The following is a 25,962-nucleotide window of genomic DNA, read 5'->3' on the forward strand; positions in this document are numbered from 1 at the left end:
GTTTGAATTTCAGCTCTCAGCAGATCACTTCTGTCCTTCATGCTCCTTTGAGATTCTTCTTCTCTACTCAACTCACTCCTTGCCGGATTCCTCACTGGAAGTCCACTCTTCTTACCAAACCTTACTGCTTGATGATGAGTGGCCACATGCCCTCCGCTGGGTCCAAGTCTCCTGATTCTATCACTTTCTTTGTCATTCCTGCCATAGCGGGAGCTTTCACTCCGTCGCCGGCCGGTCAAATTAGCTGTCAGTAACAGCTGCTGGAAATCAAGTAACAGCTGATAAGGCAGAAAGGAGGAAATGTACTATCTGGGGGGGATTTACTATCTTGGAAGTTGATTGCAATCAAATACTGTTTTGGAATTTAATAAGGGTACAAAAGAGTTCATCTTGTCCCCGAATAGAAAAAAGTTCTCGCAATTCTTGCAAGGTCACATGTAGGTATAGAGTGTACAAGTGTTGAGAGGGTGAATAAATATAATAGAGTTTTCTTCACTCCCTCTTTTTTGACATTGTAGTGCTTACCTGAGGGCAAAGACAGGCAAAGGCAGCCAATATCTTTGATGGAAGACAGGTACAGCGATAAATATTTGATGCTATTGACGGGTTGTTGTACTCGGAAAGAGAGTTATGGAGCTAGTACCCACTAATATAATAAATGCTGCCGTCTTGCCGGCAAACTCTGTGTATGTGTAGAGTCATCACTGAGAGAGGGGATATCAAGTCCAAAAGCTGCCATTGATTCAATATTTTGATCCACGAAGCCTTTGTAAACCTGCTGACTCAGCTAGTAAATGGAGGCTTTTAAATGTAATTAGCTGCAAAAACATCTGAGTTTTTTTTTTTTTTTTTTTTTTTATCAGACGCTGCAGAGCGTTTTTTGAAAGTGAACTGGAAACCCAACTCAAATACATTGCACATTACCTTTAAAACAATTGAGCCCGGGTAAAACAGAATTCAGGAGTGGTTATTTAACCTTTGTGTACGGCGAATACGATTAAAACAAGTAGGACTTCAAAAGTTTGCGCACACTTTTAGATGCAGCTCCTCTCCTCTGTCTTGCAGGTTGAAACAGAAGAGGAGAGGGGGAAGATGAGGCGGCCCTGGCCTTCTGTTTCTAACATCCACTTCATCAGCGTCTGGGCTTCCTGGCTGAGTGACAGTGGGCAGGTGTAAAGCGGTGTCCGTCGAGCCCCTGATTAAGACCTCGGCCATGCCAGTGAGATGACAGCACAGCGGCGGTCCAGCGTGAGGCGACGCTCTGGAACCTGTCCCACTATGCCATCTGTTTTCTTATGAGTCACAACGCCGAGGATAGACAGAAGGTGGCTGGCAGCGAGGTTCACACACGATAGGGACGCACATATCTATATGCATCAGACACAAGAATAATCCTGGGGGTTCCCACCATGCCAATAATGTACAAGAACCTCTCAGTAACCTTCCGTAGTACAGTAGGCACAGTCAAGTGACTGTCCTGAAATCCTCTACCTAAAGCCGCACTTACCAAGATATTTATATCAACAGTGGATCAGATGATTAAGTGTAACTGAAGTGAAAAGGGTAAGTGTAAGTGAAAGGGTGTGACAAACTCTCTCACAAACCCAAATAGAACCATCGCCTGACTGTTCCTGTCAGTTCTGATAAACATTTTAGTGTATGTTGGCTCACTGCTTTGTTTTGTTTTTTTACATAACTCATATATTTTCTAGACATTCTGAAGTGAAAATGACATTTTTTCAGACAATCAATTGAGAAGAAAACTAGCTAACTTTTCGAGATCCTCCTCTGTCTAAAGCAACACAATCAAGTTTGGATGTGGTCATCTTTGTTACGGAACATCTTCAGTATGGCTACTTTTATTGAAGTAATAAATGGATACCACTGTCACAACTGGCTAAATTTGGACTGGAAGGGGTAGAATCAGAGTCCTTTGATTAGGTTTGCTAATGTAACTTACTCATTGAGTGAAATATTCCGCTCATCCTGCCCAAGTAAACTGATCAAATTCCCAGACCTCATTACAATGCATCATATTATTTCATAAGGAAAACCACTTAATTTTAGCCTCACATGTCAGATGGCGTATTACTCAGAACCAGCTGGAAAGGCTTTGCTAGAAACTTCAAAACTCAAAGGTCCAAATTAATAAAAAATATTCGACTTGTCAGGTGATTGGATCACGTGATCGTGAAACTGGCTGCCTCCAAGGTAAACTACACTTTTTTTAAAAAAAATAGTCTGAGCATCAAGCACGCTTTGAATGATGATCATCCTTCAAATAAGCAATTCTGAAGTCCTTCCATTACCGTAAATGTTGTGGCCACAAGCCACGATGAATGAGTTATGGCTTGGATACCCTGTACGCACCTGTGTGACATTCACACAGGCGTCTTGAACCCTAAAACGTACCCCACTGCTCCCAGGGTAAAAGAGGAAAGGAGGTCAGGATTAAATTGAATTAGCGTCAGAGCACTTGTCCACTCGCAGCTCGCTGCTGGAGCTTGGGAAGTTGCTCTGATTGTTCTGGCATCCTCATTAGCATTCAGACAGAGTGCGGGACTGCAAAGCTACTGTCGGCCTACTTATCATAGTGGGGTTGTTAAAAAGCAGAGCCATATGTATGCGTCAGCCTGCATGAAGTACTGTATCTTATCTCTCTGCGAAGATCTGGATTCATACCACAGCTCCAGCTGCTCTACTGCGGGAAAATGCTGAGGCCATTTTTCAAATGGAAGGCCCCATATTTGTATTTTCCTCCGTGCTCGGTGCACCGAATGGCTTGGAAAGCACTTAACTTATGATTGAACTCGGGAGGCTTTAATTTAAAAATCACTTTAGCAACTTAACAAACACATTTGAAGATGAGGGACATTAAACCCAAACAGATTATGGCACTGACATACTGCACTGCCATGCTTTCTGGGATTTAACTTGATACACAAAGTACCTCAGATGGAGAGCTTTACGCGTAATCAAGAATTACATAAAATCGAGCTATAACATTGTCTTTTTGCTCTGCTGCAGGAGATGGTACAGCTAAAACGGAAAAGGAGAGATGAGTACAGAGCAAAAAAGGCGAGGGTGGGGATGGAAAGTGAATCAAGGAGATGGAGGGGAAAAAAAAAATAATGTGTCCTCATAATGTGTCTTAAAATAGGGTAGGTCGCCCACACAGACACTTTGCTCCTGGGTACTTTGCTCTGATTTATTTATTTTGTTTGTGGTAAGGAACGATCCACTGGGCATTGTATGAGGGGGAAGCCCTATGCCTGGCCCTCAGGCTCACTTTATGCGGCTAAGGCAGCAGTAACTCTAAATTTAAACCCTCGGTTTTTTCACATCATTATCACTCTCCTTTTTCTCTGTGAGTGTGAGCCGAGAACAACTACGGTTGGTCTCTCCTAGTGGCTGGAGTGGGTTTCAAAGCTAAGAATCACAGAGAAAACTTGTGATATGAGTTCTGTAAAGCCCCTGGACATTAAAGACCTGAGAGACTGCGCGGCGATAGAGTAAAGACCGTGGACAGTAAATTCCAGCGTGATGTGGGATCAGAATCGCGCTTAGTGTTCATATCTCTGGGCTACAACCGGAAAAAGACAGGATCATCTACGAGAAGAAACAAGGGAAAAAGATGCCAGATAGCCTCTGAAATGAGTGTGTGCTAAGTGGGAGAGAGATGAAAGATGAGGTTCAGGGATGCAGCGTTACTCACTGGATGCAGAGCTCAAAACACAGCACAATCAAAGACTTAGAAGTGAATAATCAAAACAAAGGGAGGAAGAAAGCGAGGACTGCAGGAAAGCTGAGGCCTTCTATCGTTTAAAGCTGTTGTCGATTGAAGTCGGGACACTGAAGTTGAAGGGCTTGTTGCAGAGTCCTCGACTCATTAACACTAGATACAAGTAACAGTGGCAAAGGGCCAGGTGGGTTTTTTTTTCCTCAAGCATTTCAAAGTTGATTCTGTAGATGCTATGCAGCAGTCCTGGTTGAATACTGATTGGAAGTGTAAATATTCTGTGAACGTTTCTCTTTTGCTGGGATTAGACTTCAGTACATTTACGTGTCCCAAGGCAAACCCAAGTCAGGCCCAAGTCAAGAGCAGCAAGGCCCGAGTCAAACCTGAATGAAAATCATGAAGTCACAAAACAAGACCAACAATCCCTGTTTCTAGACCAACAAGTACTAAATCAAATTTGCCTCAAGACCAAATAATCCAAAACAAGTCAAGACCAACACTTCTCAAGTTGTGTCAGATCAAGACCTAGTCCGAAATCAAACCTGCATCAAGACTAACAAGTGCCAGGCAAGCCCAAGTGAAGACCAACAAGTCCCAAGTCAAGAACATGTCCCCAGCAGACCCACAAGACCAACATGTCCCAAGTAAAGTTTAAGTCAAGACCAACAAGTCCCACAAATCTCTTATCCGTTGTCAGGAAAAACAATGTGTGGATCAATACGCACTTGTATAACATCATTGTCAATAATTCTGATTTCAGAGTATCAAGTAATAATATCAATAGTTCGGACCAAGTGAATTCATAAGTCGTTAGAACGAAGCTTACGATCTAATTCCTTTTGATTTTTGCCAAGTCAAGTCTGAAGTCTAAAGATTGCTTGAGCCGGATTCCAAGTCCAAGTCATGTGATCTGAGTCCACATCTTCCGCCTCTCCCATCTGACCTATTGCTTTTCTTTCCTTAACTTATCTTCCAGAAGTATACATTTTACTACCCTTCCATTTTATCCTTGCCATTTTACCATTATAAAGTGGCACCACATAGTCTCTATATGTCTTATTAGCTTCTATCGGTCAGTAAAGGATCGACAATATGTCTTTCCAACATAAAACACGACTGCAGTAATATCAATACACTCACACACACACACACACACACACACACACACACACACACACACAGACACACACACAGCTCCCTGCTGCCCACCCATGCAGAATATACAGTATATAACAGTCAAAGTCCTCTGAAGAACCACACATTAGCCGCTGCATTAGTCCACCTCACTACCTCAATCTACCTCATTGTCAGTCGCTGATTAGTGATTCCTTTTCAACACATCCTCTTGTGGACTGCCATCCCCAGCTACCTTGGATTTTGTGCTGCAGCCAAGAACAATGTGAGTAATATGACGCCAGAATCTGGGCTGCGTAAAAAAAAAACAAAACAAAAAAAAAAACTGAAAGAAGATAGAAATAATCACCCAAATGAATTCCTGGATTTTCACAAAGACAGCAGGCTTATATTTCTAGTTAATACATTAAAACCCCCGCAGTCACACCAGGATATAATAACAACCTGCGCAGAGCTGTGTAGGTGTACCTTAAAAAAAATCTGCAAAGACTGGCAGTGAGGTAATCTGGTGCAGTCCTATTTGAAATAGGTTGGAGGCTTATATATAACATAGTTCCAAACACAAAACCTCTGAACGTCATAGTAACACATGCAGAAATGAATGTCTCTCATAAAAAAACAACAAAAAACATCATTTTAGTAAAGGTCTTGAGAATATATAGCTGTGGTATATTTCTTGCAGTAAAGGTTCAGGGACACACTGCTGTCAGGAAGCATTATAGATATTTTTGTAATCTTGGAGCAGATTGAAAAGATGTGAAATAGCAAACTGTCAGATACTAACATGAAGCACCTCCCTGAATCATATTTTACCACTGTGCAACATGCAGCACGCACGCAAAACTGAGAATAACCGAAATACGTTGGAAATGCCGAAAATGCTAAATCACCGACATATAAAGTTGTCAACTAGCATGTGAACATGGAGCACACATTAGCATATTAGGTCGAGCGAGGTACTTCATTAAAGCTGCACAGTTTTCTCATATCAACAATGGTTATAATGTGGCTGTGTATTGTGAAAAAGATTGCTTGCAACATCAAAATGACCACCCGGAGATCCTCTCAGATTATAAATCGTTCCAGTGTCTTTAAGCTCACTGGTATCGTTTGTCAGCCCGCTGCCTTGACGGAGAGCTAGAAACTTTTTTTTTACATGAGTTGGTGGAGACCAAAACAGAGCCAAGAGGTGAGTGAAAATTGGACTCAACCATGTTATTCCATGTCTACTGGATGTAGAATGACCTAGTTTCCTAGCATGTTAGTTATGATACATACACCCTGATGTTAATACACTATACCCTGATGTTTATACTGTACATTTTTGCTACAATCTCTATTCCCTGATGTCACCTGTATATATTTTAAAATCTTTATTTTATTTATTTTTCATTTTTACTTCTACTTTTCTTTTCTTTTTTTACACTCATTGTATGGATAGAGAGAAACAGAATTTCAATTCTCTGTATGTCTTGCACATACTGCAGCATTGACAATAAAGCCAACTTTGAACTTTGAACTTTGAACTTTATGATGACTAAGGTAATTAAATGCTTGTTCTGCTGCCCTCAGGTGGCCAACAAAGTTAGTGCTGCTTTAAATTAGATTATCTTAATCTTATTAGATATCTAATTATTGATGCAGGAATAAAATGTATCATAGCACACTCACGTGACGTCATTTAAAAACAAATGGCTTTTGACTCTTAGTCACATTCAGGAAGTAAAACCAAGTCTTTGTAATAATAATGATGATAATAATAATAATAATCATCATCATCATCATCATCAAAAGAAAACCATGAGTCGGAGCTTGTTAATGTTACAGTCTAATGATAATGTAAGACAGACTGCAATGTATTTGCTTTCATGGATTCTCACACTTTGAGACCGTTGCTGAGCGACTGAGACATCAAGTTGCCAGTCAACCTGTATTTCAAGGCCACTGACCACCGATCCACGGGACACACTGAGATGGTTAGGGTCAATATCTCTTAACGGTTGTGCTAATGCTGGATCGATACCCAGTGGCATTCCCAACATCCACGAGAGCCGGCACTAATTGATGGCAGCAATAAAGCCGAGTGTACTAGCAGCTCTGATGTCAGTCAGTGGGGACAGCTGAGTGGCAGCTGCATCGAGATAATCATTTCTACATATCTGTAACGTGGAAGTAATGGCCATCATTAGGCATCTCTGATCAGCGGCAGGCGGATGCTGCCAATATCCACTAGCGGCGACGAGCGGCTGCAGTGCAGCCCTGCCCTGCATTGAAATGATCGCAGTACAGCGAGGAAAGAACTAGGTTGTCCAAACAGATCAGATAACTCATCTGACAGCACATTCTTCATCCTGCTGCATCTGCTGCTGTGCGCTTAACTTAGTTAGATACCAGTGACATCATTATGCAGGACAACGCTGTCAACTCAGAGACTGTGAAAAACTGATTTGCTTCAACTTCATGCTTCAATATTTATTCAAAGTGGAAAGAAATGTGCTTTAGAGTGTATTGAGCTATATTTCTGTCTATCCTCCTAAATCCATTAAGGTAAAACTCCTTCCACTCCGCCAATGTATTGGCATTCTGATGGGAAGCATCCTTTGTAGTACATTTCTGCCTCTTTCTTTTTTTTTGTTTTTTTCGCTTTTATTCCTAAACAACTCATTGGAAAGTGAAACATCAATGTTGAGTCTTTAGGGAGAGCATAGTGTGAGCGCCATGAGCACGCTTTGAACCTTTAAAACCTTCCTGTGAAAAACACTAAGATCTATTCCTTCCTTCCAAAAAAAAAAAAAAAAAAACTGCATGCACTACACACTTGTTAAGCCACATGCATACACAAATGCACACACCCTCATTCCCCAGGGATCCTCCAGCTTACGAGGATGCTAAACCTGCTGAGGGAGGCTCACCACAGTGGGATAAGGCCAATCATTACCACACACTAGGCCGAAAAACTCACACGAAGGCACACATCCATTTTGTGTTGCTGATCCTCAAGAAAGAAAGAAAGAAAGAAAGCATCCCTTGCTTCAGTCTGTCAGTTTATTTTCCCCCAAATATCAGTGTACTTCCACACTTTAGTAAAGATTAGCCTCTGCCTCTGATTTCGCTGACCCCAATAATCTTCCGCCAACCCTAACCAATCGCTTCTCATGCATAAATGTGATCCAGTCCTAACAACCAAGTACTATCCAATCAGAGACAGAGCAGGTCCAAGGTTATCTACATGAAAAAAAAACACCATAAAGCTCAATGGTGAAAGTTTGTAGGACTCCGATAACGTTACTGATGAGAGCTTTTAGATCTGGTGGTTCTGCCCATTGACTCTTAAACCCCCTGGAATTCAAAGGGCAGGTGGGGGCTTTCAGAGACCTGAGCACTGAAATACAGTCTGTCATTTTCTGAGCCCAGTGAGACTCTGTCCAAGAAGACCCAGCAGCACCTCTTTGCTGAGGAAACTCAAGAGTTTAGTCATATTGGTGGCTTTACAAATCAGTCATCGAGTTGGTCCTCACATCGCATCTCGCAAATAAAAACTTTCCCAGACCATCAACCACGCAAGTAAGATAACAGGCGCCGCGACGTCCTCACATCAGCTCTCTACTCCCAGGCATTCAAAGGAACTCTCAGTATACATGAAACTTCACACCATCTGCAATCTTCATAACCGAAATGCTCCTCCCATCAGATCTCAGAAAGAAAAAAAAAAACCAAACAACTTTCCAGATGTATCTTTTGTGACAGAACTAGGTAAGCCAAAACACGATCGTTTCCTTGCCATTACCAAGAGGCTTTTGTGGTTCAAGGTGTGGTTCACGTTCTGTTAATCACACTTAACCAAACTTAAAATCCCAAACTGAACACAAGAGATGTTTTGAAATATGCACAGTTTACAGAAATGTTTATTTATATTTGCTCTGGCACTTAATACGTTTTCCAACTGTTTTCAACCAGTGTAAGTACACCGTAACGTGTCAATGATGTGAACCATTTCTCTAAAACATATCGGCAAAGAGACAATCACTGTAACCCACACTGTTAATAATGAAATAAGGAAAGAAAGAAGGATGGAAAGGAGGAGAAAGGGAAATGAACGAGGGAAAAGCCAGTCACACACTGAAGCCTGAGGGAAATATGTTCTGCTTCTGCAGATTTTGATCATTACTTGCTTTCACACGCACACACACACACACACACACACACACACCCACTCCCTCTAGTAGACTCTAGTGCACTTGTGGGAGAAAGGGAGTTCAAAAGTGTGACTTGTGATCGACCATGCATACACACATGCACAGACACACACACACACACATGCATCTTTCCCACCGAGATGTAGCGAAGGCTGCAGGACCTTTTACCACCCTTCCACCCGCACCATCACATCTTGAAATATGTACACATTCGCACCCAGAGGAGTCAGGAAACCCTCCAGTTTACCAGGTCGTCTTGACGCTAAACCCGCGTACAGAACCAGCGCGCTTTTTCTTCCTTCTTAATCTCAGCCCCGATGTGTGCTCCGGATTCTAAATGGAGCATGTATGTGGATGCATATTTTCACACTGTTCCCAGCCACATTATCACCCTAGTCTCTGCGGCTTTGTAACGCAGCACAGCAGCCTGCATTATATAGAGGCACTATTTTATTTATTTTTTTCACGTGTGTGTGTGTGTGTGTGTGTGCAACTTGAGAGAGACAGAGAGGCTGTTTATTGCCGAGGCACTTATCCCTGCATCGGTTGGCTTCTGTGCCAACCACCAGCCAGCTGTCACTGTTAGCTCTTCACACTCTCTCACACACACACATACACACACACACACACACACACACACACACACAGCAGAAGCATACGCCGGCCCTCTCACTCACCAGATGTGTGCTACACTGCTCTCCAGGGCAGCCCAGATGATATGCATGGATTGAGCTGTGGTACTCTGGGACTACAAGCCAAACGTGATTTGACTTTAAGGGCAGAGGTCTCTTTTGATTATGAAGAGTGGGAGTGAGGGTCACACAGTGTCTGCTCTGTACGTCTGATGTCAGGGTTCAAGCATCAGAGGTCCTTACAGGATCTGACGTGAGGTCAAGGTCAACCAAACATCATGACATTAAGATGGGAGAACTTCGTTCCCTAAGATGAACCATCTGTCTATCATGGACTAGCTTCATCAGATCAGATCAACAGAAGGAGAGCGCTACCACTGGAACCAGTTGGTAAATAATACTTTTACTGAAGACAGTAGAGAGGATAGTGAGAATGTTTTTCAAGAAAAGCCCGCAGTGATAGTTTTTGTTCTTCTTTCAATGGAATAAACTCTCAAACTGTGCTATAACTGCTGCTATAGAGGCGTCAGTGCTAACACCTTTATAAGCTGCCTTTGTTGTTTATCAATGAACAGTCACTTCTCGCTGGTTGTCACTTCTAAACCACGCCTGCAGCAGCAGCAAGTGGTTCCTCCGCTGACTGGTTCAACTCCCGTGTGTTTGGCCACAAGGCTTGGCAAGCCTGGCGAGATAGATTTGTGGGGTAACATCATCACGTGATCTCATGAATCCAGCTGCATCACAAGGTAAGGATAGGAAAACATTTCTGTCTTGCTAGCGTATAGATAAAAAAAAATGCAGTATATAATATATCATCAAAGACAAAAACCTTTTACAAACGTAAAACAAAAGGGTTTTTTGTCGCGTAAACCACACAATCCTGTTCTCCGTTTGCTCAGCAGCAGTTCTTGTGCTCACAGGAACGTAGAACTTCCTGGAGTGGAAACAAACCCTGTTAGTGGACAGAAGTAAGGCAATCATTATGTGGTCTGCAAGATATCCAAAGCAAAACCATTTTGCTATTTACAGTATAAATGCATTGCTTCAGTACCTGGTTATTGTAAGTGTCCGTCTGGCCTGACTATTCTTGGCAGCTCGTTGTAGTACTACCTGACTTCAGGCTTGTTGTATGCCAGTTAGTTTCCAGTTGTGTGATATCAACTTAAATTAAAGATTTTGAATTTTTAACTTTGGCAGTTGGCTCTAATTACTACAATACCCATGCTCCTCAGCGCCTTTGTTCTTAGATGTGGGAATAAAACACCACAGCACACGTTCTCAACTCAATCCAGTTTTCCCCCTAAAAAACAGAGAGTGAACTGATTTAGACTGCTGAACGTTTAATCAGGTTTCTACAAGTTCATACTTGTTTATAACTTCTTGCTCGCCATTAGTGGTGCATGCATCTAACTGTAAGCTTAATGATTGGTTGTTTATTATCACAAAGCTTCTGGGGAGCTGTAATTGACTGCTCTCCTCAACTCTTTCTTGAAGATTAACAAATAAGCAAATATTTGGCTTTGTGATAAAACATCTAAAAGGTACCCACTGTTAGCTTACAGTATACTGTTGTACTGTTCTAATATACTCAGCTAGCCAAATATCAGCCTATATGGAAAAGATACATTTTATTGTGTTTTAGAAGTAAGTGGGAACTTTTACTGTGAAGGAACCGGATGTTGTTACTTCAGGTTGTGTGACCGGCGATGTTCGCTAATAAAGGAGTTGTTGGACTACAGTGAAAGTTTGTATTCTTATCGAGTAACACCCACTGCCAACCATCTAACAAAGTCCATGCAGAAAAAAGAACACTTGATGAACTCTGTTTGACTCACTCCTAAATATCCTAGTAGTTTTTGTTCCTAAATCAAACCAAACTGTGTTTCACAATGATGATGACAAAGATTCGGCCCAGTTGCTGGTACTCTCCAATCCTAACATGTCTTAGTTATTGTATTGTCATGGCAGACGTCTAAATGTTGTTTTGAAAGTCAAATCGACTCAGTTGGTCTTTAAGGAATGAGGACATGTGTCACGTCTTACTTACTCCAGTTTCCGCTTTCAGCGTAGATGCACTGGAGACTACCAATTTTCACATCACTCGTGTCTATGCTGTGTATTGGATCAGGATTGGCTAGATGTCACAAATCATGCTTGCAGGCCTGCCTCTTAAAATCTGATCTTCAATGAGCACTCGATGCTACGAACGCGAAAACAGCCTCCAAGTATCAAAGAATTACTGCACGCACTACATCATTCTAGGAACAAGAGGAAAAACATGTTTCAGACCAGAGTGAGATTTTAGGATAAACAACAGAAAATGCTTCAAAACGAACCTGCTGTCCGAAGCGACTTTTTTCTTCTGTGTGCATCTCTGCTCACTGTAAACAAAAAAAGATATGTCTGGAATGTGTCAGCTTCAATCTGCGGACGCATTATAACAATAGCCGGTCGAATAATGAGGCAGCCGATCTGCTCCTGACTGATCCGAGGAGAGGGTTTTCACATTGAGGGAGGAGACGCTTCAATCAGTTCTGTGACAGCGGTGCATTGTGTTTTGTTGCTGATTGAGATAACAAAGCGCTGCATTTGATCTCGTCTCTCATGAGAGATGTGTCTATGAGTCTATTTTGACAGCTACTTAAAATGGCAAATTAGTGTATAATCACCTGAAACTAAGAAGTGCTGCGCTTTTGACATCTTAGAATAAGCCTTTTAGTGTATGTCTACACAGAGAGCAGGTTCGCCTCTACATAGTGCACCAGGTTGCACTGCCATGTTTTTTACAGTAGCCAGGCATGGACGAACCAGATACGGGCTCTAGCGAGGCCGTTTCATTATTTTTTTTAAGCGGCCATCATAAAGAAAGGTGAGATGAGGGCTGTTCGCTTGTGTAGTCTGTAATCTCACTGCTGGACGCCGCTAAATCCTGCACACTGCGCACGCATTCATTCATTTGATTTTCAGGACAGCCTTTTGACGTTCTCTGCCTGTTAACTGCGAATTAGTAGTCTTTCTCTGAAAGCTCCGGAGATTTAGTCGGACTTTAATCACGAGAAGCCATTACAGCCACGCCAGGAATATTTGAAGACATAGCATTTAAGTCAGTAAAAACAGCGCGGCAACATTTTTGTGCAACTGGGTTACAAATAAATCCTCCGTCATATCTTGTTACACCAGGTTCGACAAAATCATTTGAATCACATCTCCAACAAAAATTCAAAACAATGAAAGTTATCACTGACAATATCTATATTTTTTGCACAGAGGCTGACTTTGTCCCTTGTTTTGCTGCTTTCTCTCTTCGACTTGGTGGAGTTGGTCTCCATTGTGGCAGATCATGGATTAGACTCTTAGCAGGGATTATAGAGTGGGCAGTAAAGATGATTAAAGACTCCTCCAATATTCTGCCTTTGGGGGACAAATGGTGAGTAAAGGGAAAGCGAGCCAGGGAGAATGTGCGAGATAGAAAGCACACAGAGACGGGACATATTTCAATGCCAGCTCTCGCTCGTTTGTATTGTTGACTGCCACTGACTCCGTGAGTGTAAATCTGGGCAAATAACAGATGCAGATCCTCCTGAGTGTGTGTGTGTGTGTGTGTGTTTGTATTCTTATTGTTGTGCAGCATCTAAACAATTTTAACGTTATTAACAGACAGACTCACTTGTGTGTTCTACTTCTTCTTTGCTCCAGTGATTCATCTTATTTAGCTTGATTAATTATGGGACTCATTGTACTTATTGCCATAGAGTTATTTTCAGCACTCTGCTCACCACTGCATCTCACTTTCTTTTTTTTTTTTTTTTTTTAATTTCTAAATCAAGTCCTAACTGCAGTCCTGGGAGTTTGGTGAGTGAGGGATGAGTTTTCCTGACAGTGTCTTATTTTTCTCTTCCTTTGTAAAATAAAAAAATACCCACATTAGCAAGCTAATAATACAAATTTCAACATACAACAAGTATCGTTTAACTGCTGAAACAGCCTGGTACACATAATCAAACATGAGTGAGAAGTGAGAAGATTGGTCTTAATGTCTGTCACTGGGTTGGATTCCGACTTATCCAGGTTGGATATGTTACAAAATTATATTTATTATATATTTTAAAAAAAAACAAAAACATGACTACTATCCATATTTGTATCCATTTTGAAAGCACAGCGCTGTCGAAACATACCACTGGAACCTGAACAGTAAAGATGGACTATGTACGAGTTATGCCGCCTAATAGAAGTCTTGGGTTGTGACAAATGACATATATACTGATGATAAATATTAGATGTGGTTCAAAGCTGTAGGAAAAAAGTTTGCTTAGTTTGCTAGTTTATTGAAAGATTGGTAGGGAACAATGTATGGTTCACAACTTGACAGCTGACAGAGCTCTGACAATGGGCTGGAGTTGAAAGGTCTGAAACAAGCTAAGTAAGCGGACACTGACATGTATTTTCGGCCATTCAGCTCACAGGTCGGTGAAACATTTGTTAGTTAGATTCAGCCATTTTAAAATCTGCACTTGGTGAATTGTGATCAAAGTGAACACAAAGACCTGGTGTGCACCCAAACCAACAAGCCATGGAAAAAACATCTCTCCGTGAGGTGGTCAGAGCAGAAAGTAATACAAGTAATCACAATTCACGGACAACATGGAGGCTACATTTTCCAAAGTAATCCGCTCGCCTCACTGCGATATTCTCCTTCTCCCTCCTTTTACACCTCCAGCATTTCCCGCTGCTGCCTCTGCCAGCAGCTGGCTCTGCTGTGTGTTTGTTTGCATGTCTCAGGTTGAATAGGGGCCCATTTAAAATTCTTGAACCGGGGCCCATCAGCGCTCACAACCACCACCGGCAACAACATCAAGGAAATGCCACGTATCTGGGAAATTCATGTTGACTCGTATTGTGTTATCTCGTTGCACTGGCAGCCAATTGTTTGACTCATTTTCTACAAAATAAGGTTTTACGTCCTGACGCGGGATTTAAATAAACACATTCTGGAATTTTTTTTATGAGGTAGTTCCAGGACAGTGCTATGAAAGTATGTACAGTAATGCTACTGTTAATAATGAAGGAAGGATGCTAATTTTGCCATAAAATGATTATGTTAAAATATTACCACATAATGTCTTACTGAAATTCTCTGACCACATGGAAAATACAACCCTAACCCTAACATACCCATCCAGTGCTGGTACAATTAGTAAGTACTCCACAGCTATTACCAGCAAAATATACTTGAAATGACCAGTTCTGCAGAGAAAATGTATCCTGTGACTGATGCAAATGTATATGACAGTATTAAGACACACCGGTACTGTTGCATCGCTGTATAAGCTGTAAGATAATAACAGTACTTCTACCACTAGGGGTCTCTCAATCAAAACGACACAGATGTAAGTAGCATGGCTTCATGGGAGATGTTGCCTTCATCGTTAAAACATCCACCACTGCTGGTGAAAATCTGTCTGGCAGAAATGTTCATGCATGAGGTTATTGTTTGAAGTCACGTTGGCTGACTTCCCTCCTCACTCTCTGATTCTCTCCGGCGTCAGCTGACCAAATGAAATGCACCGTTGCCTCGAGGAAAACTACAGATCTCTCTGGGTTGGAAAAAAAAAAAAAAAAATGTTGGAAACGTTTGGCGAAATGTCAGTACAAAACTCAACGTAATACACACCGAATGTCGAGTTGTTCTTAGACATTTTGCATGCAGAAATGTTTAACGTGATCTTTTAAAGCAAATGTATTTTCAAGCTATTTTACCCATCTACTGAATGTATGTCCCAGACTCAGACGGTCTGAATACTGTAGTCCTGTTTTAGATGCATAACGTGATATCAAAGGTTTCTATAAATCTCATATTAATTTCAGTTTTTGCAGGAGGGCAGGCCAAGAGAGCAACAAAGAGGCGCTACATGTGAATGAAGGCTCATCAGCATGCTGCTCTCACAGTCCTCCAGAAGATTGATTTTAGCGGGGGGGGGGGAGATGTGGCCTCTTGCTCCCCTCTTTTTCTCCCTCGTGCTGCCTTGTCTCATGCAGAATAGTAATAATCACAGTGATGTTTTCCTCCATACATGAGGCTTTGTAGGTCTCCGCCTGTCTGTCCTGTGAGTCACTGGAATCTGATCGCATGTGGATTCGTAGACAGGAGCAAAATCTTGGTGATTAAAAAAAAAAGAAAAAAAAAAAAGGTGACCCATAAATATATAAATGATCGGAGGGACCAAAATCAGGCATCTCCCTTAGTGGGTTTCCCTTTGTGTGTGTGCAGCTGCATCAGTAATAGCAGTTGAGATTTTTTTTCTTCTTCTTTTTTTCTTTCTCTCACTCGCTCACAACCGTTTCCTTTCTCGTAGTTCCAAGAAGAAAATTGCCTGCTTAGATCAACAACCTTGATAAAACCAGCGGCCTTGTTGACAATGCCTGTAATACGAATGGGCCATTAAAACAGTGACTAACTGCTGAGTTGCTTTCATCTCTCTGTCTGGTGTGAAGCTGCTGGTCACAATGAGGCTGACAGCGTTTCAACTCCGTATGTTCTGCTGCACCATAATGAGAAAATACAGCCTCTGTTTTCAGTGCTTTTGCTCGGCTGATAGTGACCTGGTCACTTGCGACAAAATAGGCGTTCGTGCAAGTGAAATGTCAGCTATGTTAGGACACTGGATTCACACCAGCGACACAAACTGTGGGTAATCGACAGCAGTCCAGTAAGCCTGTTGTTTTGGGATAGGTGATTTGTGTCGCTTTGGCAGTTGACCTATTCAGCCGATTAAGGATGAGAACTTGTATTGCTTGCATTTTTGATATTGAACACGACCCTTTGCAAATTAAATAAATAAATACATAAAATTAACAATCTTTTTTTTTTTTTTTATCCCTGGGTGACACCATTTATTTCAATCCCTCCTTTCATTAAATGTGCTTCCTATCTCTCACTGATTCTTCCTGACTCTAATCTGCTTGTTCCAGTTAGTTCGCTGAAGGTTTGGTTTAATTATGAATGATGAAACGTATGTACACTGGGCATTATTCCACAAGCATGTAGAAGTAAGTCGTCCAAAAACCACGCTGCATGTTTGTTGAGAGGGTTGATTCATTGGCCATTACGAGGATATGGTTTGCAATGTTGCTTTAGGTTGCATTATATTATGGAAGGGTGAGTGGAAGTGTTTCCCCTCTGTCCTCCTCTTGCACATTGAAATGAGCTCGAAAATCAGTTGCTTTAAATTACACTGTTAATATTCAGCCCTGCTGCATGATTTTGATAACAACTAATTCATCTCATAATCCACTGAGTCAGCTAATGTGGGATAATTAGGCAGTTGGATGCAGGGCTGGGTAATTGGCCTTGGCAAAAGGTTTCAGCTTGGATTTACATTCATTGGCTACAAGTTCACAGTGACAGTTTGTTATCCCATTGGCACCATGGCAAGTCCAGTGTCTCGTGTTGTTTTATTATCCTCTGATCGTAATCACAGGCTTTGCTTCAGTTTCAAGGTCAGTCTCTCTTTGATGGATGCTTAAAAGACTAAAAGGTCCCTATGTACGTGTCCCGTGTGTGTATTTGTGTGTTTGCTACAGCAGCACTGTGTCCCACAGAGGGAAAACTAGTAACAGATTTTTGTTACAGGCTTCAACTGAGTTGGGGTGATTCATGAAACTGAATTCCAGTATTTTCATGTTTTTGTTTTGTTTTTGAAATTGTACTGTAATTCAATAATTTCTGGATTAATGATGATCTGACTCTTCACTGCTTTCACTGGCTCAACGAGCGCATCATTTGCAAACTCCATTACAGTAGGAGTAATGTTTGCACCTTGAAAGTTAGAATGAATAGAGAGGAGGTAGAGGAGAAGGAGAAAAATAATTTCTTTTAAAACATCTCTTGCTCCCAAGAGAGCACAAACTATAGGTTAGGATTTTTTTTTTAAATATGGCCATGAGAAGCAGGTAACTATCGGTTATATGTAGCAACTGAAAAAAAAAAAAACAATCCATACTGTGCATCCCTAGAATTTAGATTATAGAATAAATGAGAATAAAGGCCTCATTCAACTGCTTGTTCTGCTCTGTAAAACTGCTTCCTCATGACAGCTATCATGAAACATGGGGAGGGACACGAAAACGAGATCATATGGGCATCCCGATGACCAAGTGTGACATAAGTTGTGACACCATCCTCCTCCAGGCTGACACATCATTAAGTCTATTTTTCACGCATTCAGTGTTCTTAACAGAGGAGGTAATCTAGCCTCTATGGGCCACTGTAAGAGAGCTGAAATGAATGTGTTGTAAAGACAACTGTTAAATTGTCTAAACTGCAAATTAAATCTTCATTTTTATTACAGCCGTTAAAATGTAGCGGCCTTGTTATCATACCTGTCAGAGTGAAGTTAACATTCCCTGAATCTTCTGTAGACTCCACATGTCTGCTATATCATGATTAAAACATCAAAAGATAAAAGTCAGGCTCTATTGAATACGGCATTAAAGTTGAGTGTGGAAGTCTTTGCCCAACTTTGATTTTATCCACTGAAATATAGTTAGGAACATTAAATAAAAATCATGCACATTAGAGGCTTAACAATACAGTCGATTCAGTTTGATTCGATGCACAGCCTCACAGTACAGTCTCAAAGTGTGATGTGTCCATGATACTTTCATCAGAATCAATAAACCATGAGGCGGAAAAAGTTTTCAGCTTCACTATTCATAGTTTCGTGAAATAGTTTTTCTCACAGATTTCAGTGAAAAAGGGCACATGCTATGTATTTTTTTGAAAGCAGCAATAACACATTGTCCCTACCCTACCAGTGTAAAACTGAATTCATACAAAATGCGCCCACTCTCACATCAATTTTCTCATTGGCTTTACTGTACCAGCACCACTTGGTATGACCAGGGTTATGGAACAAGACACACTGTCTTATTTCCTCACTCCGTATTTACGGTGCCTCTCCAGGGTCACATAGTAGAAAATAAAAACTGTAAACTCTATTTGTAAATCATGTGAACAGATTCATCTGATAAAAAAAGGAAACAGTGAACGGTATTTGTAAAACCGTGCTCTCAGATTCACAATCCGTGTGCACTGTTTAATAGGGGATTGTGTATGGATGGGTGAAATAATTTGATGAGGTACATATTATATAACATAAGAACATAACCTGCAGCCATCCTCCAGCATCGGCTGAAGTGGCGATGGTTAGACTCACATTCTTCACTCCAGTCTCAACTTTGTTGCCAGGATTTCCAATTTCCAATGTTAATGTGTAGAAAGCTGTCGCTCAGTTGCATTTTACAACACAAAGTCAATATAAGGTCAGGAGTGGTTTGTTTTCAAGCTGAGGCAGAGTCACGGGTGGTCGATTTTCAAAATGTTTCAACCTGTGGGATAATTTGTGATTCTCTCGAGTTATTTAAATCCATGAATGTCAAAGGCAGGAGTAGAGAGGAGACGGTCTGTAGGAAGCAAGTTTTTTTTTTTTTTTGTCTGTCTGACATGAACATACACAGCTGGTTCTTGTTGGCACTGCACAAGACACATAGATCATTGATAAAATATAGCTGATGCTGCAATATACAGATACATTTTATGAGTCTTGCATAAATTGTATATGCACATCAAGCCGTGACTTTGTAGTGCTGCTCGAGGAGGGGCTACCTTTCCACCATTAAATGAGTGGAATACATCTTGACATCTAGTGGATGGAATGGCACAACATTTACTTCAGTAGTTCCCTGACCTTTTTTACTAGCTTCCGGACACTACTCAGGCGCGTTAATTATATCATTGCTGTCACACAGTTGAAACGTCACACATCAACGCCGGTCGTAGACTATTCGGTCGTCCGCCATTTTTCTCTCGTGCAGTGCACGATGGTAAACATTGCTTGGTTAGTGACCATCGGTTGTACACTACTTTTTGTGATGCATTGTGGGATACTTTGAGCACACTATAATAATTCCCACTAGACATTCGGACAGCACTACAACATGGCGTACTCCCTATGTAGTATTGGTAGCCATGTTTTTTTACTGACTTATACTTACAAAGCCCATTTCCCATTTGCTCCCATTTGAGTTGGACATTGTGTTAATGAAAATTAGCAGATGTTAGCTGGCTGAAGCACTTAACTGAGATGGGGACCCATGTGAGCTTGTTGGCATAATGATGTTAGTGCTACTTTGGGCGTATATGTTGTGTTTTATGTAGCTCCACACTAGATGCTTACTGTAAAGAGTTTATAGCCGAATATATACTTATCTGTATAATATTCTGTGTTATTAGTAAGTACATACGAATGCTATATAGATGAATTTGTTTCACTCTAATAAGGAGGCGATTCAGTATTTGAAGGTGCAATATGTCAAAATTGGCCACCCGTCAAATTCATACAAGGAAAAAAAAGGGGGGATCATATCAATAGAGAAACCGTTAACTGCTGCTAAGTGAAGCAGCTTTTAGCTAGTTGGCTCAGTAATGCATGAATATTTGAAGCGGCACAGGCCAGGGGTAGCTGGCTAGCATGCTAACTTCGGCAGATGTCTCTGCAACACTATACACAGACATCATATCATCAAAACATTTTATTCTGTCGCATTGTGTTGATAAATTGAGTTAATATGTTTTCCTTTTTCACTAAAATTACTTAATTACTGCGCTTTTAAGTCATAGACATCAGTCATCATACCACAGTTAATGGTAATTTTGGTTTTCTGTATAGTTCATGAGCTGATTCACCAACAGGTAGTCAGATTTTCTTCCGACTGTGCAGGCCCTTAATTTCCTTTGCGCTTTGCATTGTGGAAGAAATACATACCAAGCGTTGTTTCAGTATGCAAACTGACTGTTAGGGTTACACTTTAGGGTTACACTTTATTTTTCATTATTTTGCCCCAGCATGAACCACTGGCACTGCAACACAATAAGTGAAAATGGCGATTAAAACAGCAGAAACAGCTATAACTATCCAGCAGAACCTGTAGATATACAGAACAGATCACAGATGAAGCACGGAGCCTCATGCAGTGTGTAAATAAACAAGCTGACTGTGTTAGACACCCCGCTATGACTTTAATCCACCCGAGATGCTCCAGTACCCCGCCCAAGGCCACAGATTGTTTTGTGCCAAAAGACAACGCGACGGCATATTGCAGGTTGCCTTCCAGAGACTCTCAACCAGGCCTCACACACACCATTACACTCTGTATTGTCCTCTGTGTCGCCGCCTCATTACTCCTCATCTATTTTTAAAAGGGAATATGCCTTATTACAATTAGTCTGTTTAGAGGCCAATCTGTCACGCTCATTACAGTGAACTGCATCCCCTTGCATGCTTTACTTTCCTCTCTTTTATCTCCCAGTTAGTCTATTCTAGTCTTTCTACCTCTGCGTTTGCTTTCGTGTCTAACTCTGGCGCCTGAAGATACGGAAGGTGGAGGACAGGAGGGGGCATTCTGCATATATATCCGGACTATGTGACAGAGGAGGAAACAGCAGACTGAGATACTGAAAGACACTTAGAGGGTGTTGGACGCAGAAATGGGGCAGGGAGGGAAGGAGGGGGCGAAAGGGAGCCAGACAGACAGGTAGAGGAATGTAATTTGTTCGTTTCGTATGAGTTAAACGATCAAGGAGGAATTTGGGGAAAACCAAACTGCCGCGGCTAATGACAGCCAGAGACAAACACTTCCGCTCAGACGTGGGGAGAGGAATTAGTCTCCATCTGAGATGGGTCCGTGGAGGACCACTGTTTACCAAGTCAGCCATTTCTCCTCTAATTGTCCATGATCTGGTTTCAACCTGAAATGCATTACAGTCCTGAGCCTCCGAGGACCACTCCCTTCTCCCCCTCCATCCATCCCTCTCTTTTCCCCCTCTTGTTTTAGCCCCCTGTGAACGGGGAAATAATTCCAGCTCGGCTTTCCTGACTCCACGCGAAAAGGCGTAGAAAAGGCACTGCAGGGAACTTTTTAGCCACTTTAAATCTGCTCGGTGAACTTCACAGCCCTTTCCCACGCCAACCTGGCTGGAGGTGCGCACCGCAGGGAGCGTGTGTTTGGAGGAGGGAGCAGTGTCTCCTTGGGAAAAATGCACACACGCACACACACACACACGCACGCACACCCACACATGAGCACACACACGCACACCCACAGACAGTCATACTCTCACAGCATGCAGTACATCTAAGAAAAAGGAAAGGATGAAGCAAAGATGAGTTTTTAACTTTATTACTTTGCTTTGTGCTGATTGATTCTTCTCCCTCACCGTGAATGTTCCACAGTGATCATAAAATCTTAATTAGCTGGATGTCCCTCTGTCCGTCCAGGCCTGCGAGAGAGTGTTTCTCCATCACTTATTTATTACGTCCTTAATTGCAATTTCACAGTGAGTGCTCATGACATTTAGAGACCTTGCAGCAGTGGACTGAGCTGATTGAAGAAGAGGAGGAGTTGCCGAAATTCCACTGCAGTAATGACCACACGAATTCAACCCTGTCTCTGAAAAATGATGTCCATATACAGCTCATTTGCATTAGCAAGCACACTTTGTAGGCAACATAATGATAACCAGACTATGTTTTTCATGAACATATAAGAGATACAATGTAGAGGACTGCTGAAAACAGTAAAACGCGTTTTATTGACACATGACCCGATATGGCGATGTGAATAGTGACTGCTGTCCTGGACATCATTACAGCCCCGCAAAAACTCTGAGGGAGTAGGTCACAGCGGATGGATGGGTAGGGAAGCTTTAACTGGCAACTACGACTGCAGTTCATACACTTATTCCTGCTAAAAAGTTGGTTTCTTTTAACCATGACCACGTTTTACTCCCCAGCCTTGAGTCCCTTGTACATCACTAATACTTTGCATGCATGATTATTATTGAGATAGAATTTGAGGATGTTTTCGGAATAAACATTTCTGTTGGCAGTTGAGCATTTGCAGATATATTCATGTTTTCATATATATTATATAAACTCTAAATGACAAAATGGCTTGATTGTTGTTAACTTCCACTTCGGAGTGTTTTCTCACTATCCATACGATATTGTTAGTTACCTTGCCAAGCAGCACGATTTGAGTTTTGGTTCAAATATTTCTTTTTTTGATTTCGAAGTTCTCTCCTCTTGTGTCATGTTTGGCTTTTCATTTCCTACATTTGTCATTTTCCTGTCATTTTTTTCCAATACACCCATGTTTCATTAGTTCATTTGTCCTCTCTATTCAAAACTTTTGTTTCTCTTTTACTCTTTGTCACTTTATTGGTTCTCTTCATGTGTCTCCTGTGTTTCTGTTCAGTTTCCCCATGTTATGCATTCTATGTTCGTGGTCCAGTTTTATTCCTTGTGTTCCCAGACCTTCATTGGTTTGTATTTTATTTATCGTTTTTTTTGTAATTGTCTTGATTTATACAATTTTTTTGTACTTTTCATTGTCTGCCTTTAGTTCCTAGCATTTTGGCAACTGTCTTTGTTGTTTTGAGTCTCGTACTGGGTCCCTTTTTGCTTTACAAGATCAGGAGACCATGTGATCCTGCTAATCCACCTCGGCAGATTTGAAGCTATGTGCTCATGGTCGAACACTCAGTAGTTTATCAGCTCCTGGTAATTGTTTACTGTAACAGTTTGAAAAGAACACTAGTGGCTCCTCAAGAAGTTAGGGTGAATGCTGCTAAAGCATTAGCTGTATCAGAACTGGAGAGACTGGTATATTTCATTGAAAGACTAGGAGAGGATAGCACTGAATGTGTTCTTTTGCTGGAAAAGATGTTTTGGCTTTTCTCTTGACTTGCTCAGATGGATTTGACTTTCCAAGGATGACTTCCTGGTTCGTAAAGTCGTTTACAAAACCTTTACAAGTGGTTGCTAATTTTTTTTGCATGTTTTTTGTTTGAATGTTTTCTGTTGTGTGTGTGTGGTTTGTTTGGTGAAGGTTAGGGAAAGAACATGTTCTCTCGACTGACAGATGCACTGACCAGATCCCCAAAAACAAAACAAAAATGTACTTAACAGTTCATAACATTCAACATCTGAGTTCAACTTGGACCTACTAGCTACAATTATGCACACTCGCGGTTTTCTTGTGTTATGTGGGAACAACAACATCACAGGAACACTCATAGTTTTACCTGAAATATACAAAACAGTTGTACTTATCAAAGTAAGTGCTGCGATCTATTAATATAATAACATTGCTAAATAAAATCAAATGTTAAACAAGTCTTCAAGGGAGGTCAAGTGACTCAGCTATAGCAAGTCAAGTCCCAAGTTTCAAGTCATATTTCCTACATTACTTTCAAACAGTGTTGTACTGAGAGCCAGACTGACACAATAGCATAAGATTAAACAGACAAGTCATTCAAGCCCTTGTGTTTCACATCAGGTCAGGTCACAAGAATTCAACTTTCAAGTCCAAGTCAAGTCTCAAGTCATTTATTTTCTGCCAAGTTGCAAGTCATTACAACAGTGATTTGAGTCCAAGTCACAATGAATCCAAATTTTCAGAGTTTCAGCTGTGACTTGAAGTACCTGCCATACTTGTTTGCCTGTGAAATAATCAATTATTAGTGACATCACAGGTGTCGTACTTGATGTTTTTAAATCACAGTAAAGTGGTGGCATTCTGGCTAAAGCGCTAGCACGTTTACAACTTCTATCATACATATCTGATGCTCTTGTTTGTTGCCCTGTTGCACACATTTTTGTTAATGTCACTATATTATGAGATCTTGGCAATGACCTTGGGTCAGGGGAATAGTGTTATGACTGATACAGCCCAACTTGTAAGTGTTCCTCTTACACAAAACTTGCACAATACAATGTGGAATGTAGGATCTGATGCTATACTTCCAGGAATGGATAAAACAGTGCAAGTGAACATAATCTCGGCAAGGGATTGCATTTCCTCCGAACTGTTACTGTTAAAGCAAATTGGTATTACTACTGTACAAACCTATTTTGTGAGATATAAGGTTGCCCCTAAACATACAAGCTACAATGTGTTCCTGCAGCAATAACCCGACTATGTGAGCATATGGCAGTGAAAACACCCCTCATTGGCCTGATGTTCCCCATTGCACAAACACCGTCATAATCGGCTATAAACTCAACCACTCTCACAAAGGCGCAGGTTCAAAACCACTCAGTGGTGGCAAATAGCTTTCAATAAGCACGGCTGAACGAGTCCACCAAACAGGTGCTGAGCACATCGACAGAGATGCTACACTCGTCAAGAGAGCAGATAAGTGTTTGTAAAATGCCTGTGAAAAGCAACCATTTGTGATATGTTGTGGTCCTGGATGTGGCATGCCTGTTGTCTCTGTATCTGATACATAATTACAGCTGAAGAATGAGCCGGCAGGGGATTAGGGGAGGATTTGGTGGGTGATCTCTCATCCTCCTCTCTTTGCTGCTCTGGCTCCAAAAAGAAAAAAAAAAAGTTTCAGCTGCTTATCTTATCCCTCAAGGAGAAGACGGTGAAAAAAGGCGCAGAGACTGATAGGCTGAAGGAGGGAGACACAGACCGTGAATTTATGTACGTGCGGACGTGTACACAAACGCAGCCGCATCCAATTACACACACGCACACACACACACACACACAAACCATAGCTCACTGGCACACTTATAATCTCCTGCTTTTCTCATTCTTCCTCTCTGGCGTGCTCCCTGTTGGCCTGCCTCTTACATAAGCAGATGATGAATGTGGCTGTGCGTTAACCCGAGAGAGGCCGATAGATTTGCAGTGTGACAAAGGATCAGCGGGGCTGACAGCAGAAGGCCGGCGGATAGAGGGAAAATTTCAATATTTCGCTGGTTTTGAAAATCTATCATGCAGGTGGTTGAAGGCAGATCGGGGACATCTGTTGAGCTCAGACATTTTCATCTAAATACACGAAATAGCCGACAACTGTGCGTGACTTCACTAATGTTTATGATCAAGCACAGGGAGCGAAACGGATAAACAGTTTTTTTTTTTTTTTTCCACAGGCAGTATACGGAATACATTGACATAAATGAAGGGTTGGGTTGACCAAATCATAGATTACCCATCTCCTTCCTTCTAACTCTGCAGTTTATGTTATAGACTGTCTGCCTCCACCTTAGTACACTGGAGGTTAATGGATTTTTTCTGCAGTGTTCAAAACATTTTTAAAAAACAGCTGCCCCCCCCCACCAAAGAAATTTTCATGGAGGTCAGTAAACTGTCAAATTTCTGGTTTGTGTTACTGGTGGTTGCAGTA

General features: G+C 41.4%; 1 protein-coding gene across 1 annotated transcript in view; it reads right to left on the bottom strand.

The window, feature by feature from the left end:
- The window catches only part of ca10a (carbonic anhydrase Xa), a 224,576-nt gene that overhangs the window by 44,744 nt on the left and 153,870 nt on the right, over nt 1-25,962 (bottom strand). The window lies entirely within an intron of this gene.

Source organism: Acanthopagrus latus, chromosome 20 (assembly GCF_904848185.1).
Source record: "Acanthopagrus latus isolate v.2019 chromosome 20, fAcaLat1.1, whole genome shotgun sequence".
NCBI lineage: Eukaryota > Metazoa > Chordata > Actinopteri > Spariformes > Sparidae > Acanthopagrus > Acanthopagrus latus.